A 3541-nucleotide genomic window follows, 5' to 3' on the forward strand; every position below is an offset into this window, starting at 1 on the left:
CCAAGTCTCGGATATTGTTGCAAAAACAGAGGTACCATGTTCAGAAACGGAGGAGTCGGAAGCGAATAAGAAAGAAGCGGGGATGGTATTAGTACCAGTGGTAGCAATAATGGCATTTTCTCATTGTTGTAAAAGCCATTGAAAGTTTCACCATCATATTTTTGACCTCATTCTTTAGTTAATTGGAAAATTTTAGCTGCACAAACTGCTGGCATCCTAATTCTTATACATCTTCCATCAACTTTTTTGTGTTTGTTGGGATTTGATAACAATAGGGATGGAAAATGGGAAGGTTTTTCATTAAGGTTTAGATTATATGCAGCCGAGTGTACCATATTCTCCATATACCTCCTCTCTCCCAAAATCCCTGAGCCATAATCTAACGGAAGTAATTTGACGGAAAAGAGTAATGGTAACTGTTGGAAGTCAAAAAGAAAGTTTAGGGGTATAATTGGGGATTATAAAAAGGGAGGGGTACCATTGAGAAAAGTTGATAACTAAGGGGTACCAATGAGAATAACCCTTTTTTTTGTGTTACAAAGTGTTGTTCTAGTGTTACTTTTTTTTTACCGCGTGTTATTGTGTTGTTAATGTGATTTTTTTATGTTGATTTTTTTTTCACCACATGTTATTCCAGTGTTGTTATTGTAATCTTTTTTTATACTTTTGACTTTTTTCACCACGTGTTATTCCTATTCCGCTGTTATTCTGGTGTTATTGTGATTTTTTTACTTTGATTTTTTTTCACCGCGTGTTATTTCAGTGTTCTTGTGTTTTATTCCAGTTATTGTGATTTTTTTTACTTTTGATTTTTTTTTCACCACGTGTTATTCTAGTGTTATTGTGTTTTTATTCCGCTGTTATTCTGTTGTTATTGTGATGTTACTCCGAGTTATTCTGGTATTATTGTGTTTGTACTGTTGTTTTATCGTCCATGCAGGAGTCGAACCCACACCTTGTGTCGTAACACAATGCTCTACCATTTTGAGCTAATAGACGTCATAGTTCATAGAAAGCCACATAATAATCCTCAAAACATTACAATGTGCACATTGTAATCGTCTAGCAAGTCAAACTTGTTTATGAGAACATATCATATCAGCTTCAAAACTCTCTATAAAACCTGGTGCTTCAAAGGGACATTTCAAACAACTTGTATGCATTTACATTTTCGACAAAATCTTACAATATTGGCTAAAAGGCTTGGCCTTACCAGCAACTCCACAATAAGAGAAAACTACAAGATAAAGCACCTTAATTTACCTCAACGAAGTACCATCACAAACCTGCACAAGCTCGCATTATACTTGATGCTCCTTCGCCTCCGTCGTCACTCCGACACAAATCAATTTACATAAAATTAAAAGCGGACATTATTACTGCAACATATGAACTCCGATCTAAGTAAACAAATAATCATGAAAATTGCCTTAATTTACCTCAACGGAGAACAATTTCAAACACCAGCGCAGTACGCCAAGAGATAAATTAAACATCAGTCATATCAGCAGGTAACATTAATGCAGGATTACTAGAAAGTCTAGAATAGGTGAGAATAATAACATGTACGACAACAGCAACGATAGTAGTCCTCCACCTCAACTCCACACATCGCACACTCCGCCTCACATTGGACATAACGCTGCAGAAGAGTATTGCTAGCTGCCCACCCAGCGAAATGAGCAAGCTTTGGTGGTATATTAAGACTCCCAAACCATTTCCAAAGATCCTTTAGATCGTTGTCCAGTGTCCACTATCGAGTTCACCGCCCTTCATTCCAAGAAACACACACACACTCTCACATATTTAGCCCAAGAATTAATCAATAAACATGGTAAACTCCTTAATCCATCTGTACCCAGTTCTTCCAAATCAAATATCCTTCCCTCCATTACTGAATCATATGATGAAATTTCCCTGGTGACCAATTAAAGGACACTCAAACTCCAGTACATTGAGCTATCTTTACAAATAAATGTCTGACGAAAGGCTCAAAGCCAACTTTAGGGGACTTGAAAAATCAAAAGACCATTCGGCGTAAAAAGGCTAAAGATAAAGACGCTTAAAACCCACCAGTTAATTCTATTGTTGGAGCATTATAGCAAAGGATAGCTGCTTTCCAACCTGCATCACAAAACAACAGCATAAGAGAATTACAATAGCTAATTCAGGAGAACATGCTACATGCTTAAAATATACTCCCTACTACATATAAGCTGGCTAGGACATTATGAATGCATATTAATTATTTTCTCTCACTGAGAAGAGACAAACAAGTACCAATTACAACATATAATTCAAAAAAAATTAGTAGTTTTAGCTACCTCCTTACAGTAGTATTACAATCCGTTTTTTTGTTCAGGCTACCTATTTGATACACAAACAAGTTAGTAGTTCAGTAAAACATTGAACATTCGTTTTCCTACACCATTTCATCAACAAAGTTATATAAATAGTTAACAAAATTACGTAATTTAACCCATCCAATTGTGAATCTAAGAATAAGCATAACCTTGCTTCCCAAATTATTGACTCGGACACAAACAGTACCATGATAGACCATAACTTACGCAACCATTAAGCTCTTAGACAAGACATTAACACTGACACTCTGACAGTATTGAATAACAACAATGACTAGTGAGTTTTAACTTACAAAGTTATAACAATAACTTGTTACTTACAAATGTTACAATCTCTACTGCTAACATTAGCAAAATAATTGTCACTCTAAACCGAAACGAAAGAGAGAATACAACATAAAAAAATAATCTAAATGATTAGAAATAACACAAAGCCTATGAAACATTCAAATTGAACCTTGGGATAAGAAAGTATCAGTGCAGAAAAACTCAATAAGGATAAACTTAATAGATGAATAAATGATGAATTAATGGTAAAACCCTAACAATACAGCACTTATTTTACTGAATTGGAAATTTGAATGAATGTTCAATGTTTTATCTTTAACATTGATTGATTATGATGTGGAAATTTGAATTACTAACTATAACCTTATTGATTATGAAGATGATTGCCAGTATTGCAACAGAAATCGAATCACACTCTCAATTACAAAAAGAATACAAAAATTAGGTCAAGCCTTGATTGATTAGGAAGAGAATCACCAATGTCCGTCGACCAAGATGTCAAGAGAAGAACAATGCGGATGATCGTGGAAGACAACAAAATAAAACAAGAAGAGAATAATGGAAGTACCTTACATTGCAGGAAAACTGAAAAATTTAGAAGAGTATGGAGTAACGAGTAAACTCCACAACAAGGACTCCAATTATCAACAAATGTTGCTTTAAGGACCTCAATTATTGTTAAGTGGCTTTAAGGACCTCACGACATAAATTTGACCAAATTACCGTTAGATTTATTACTCCCATCCTTTTTTCTTCCCAATTTGTTTTTAAGAATTGAAATTAACAACTTTAACAATAAATAAATAAAAACAAAAATTATTAATAATAAAAAACAAAATAATTACATCTCTTATGAAAACTAATTCACATAAGTAGTTTTTCAATAAACA

At 34.0% G+C, this 3541-nt stretch overlaps 1 long non-coding RNA gene across 1 annotated transcript; it reads right to left on the reverse strand.

The window, feature by feature from the left end:
* Window positions 1–1413: 1413 nt before the first annotated feature.
* LOC141652308 (uncharacterized) lies at window positions 1414–3265 on the reverse strand. Its single transcript, XR_012547125.1, has 2 exons — window positions 3220–3265; window positions 1414–2124 (listed from the first exon to the last, which is right to left on the reverse strand). It is a non-coding gene; the product is annotated as an uncharacterized LOC141652308 (long non-coding RNA).
* Between the last annotated feature and the right edge of the window lie 276 nt (window positions 3266–3541).

Source organism: Silene latifolia, chromosome 4 (genome assembly GCF_048544455.1).
Source record: "Silene latifolia isolate original U9 population chromosome 4, ASM4854445v1, whole genome shotgun sequence".
Taxonomy (NCBI): domain Eukaryota; kingdom Viridiplantae; phylum Streptophyta; class Magnoliopsida; order Caryophyllales; family Caryophyllaceae; genus Silene; species Silene latifolia.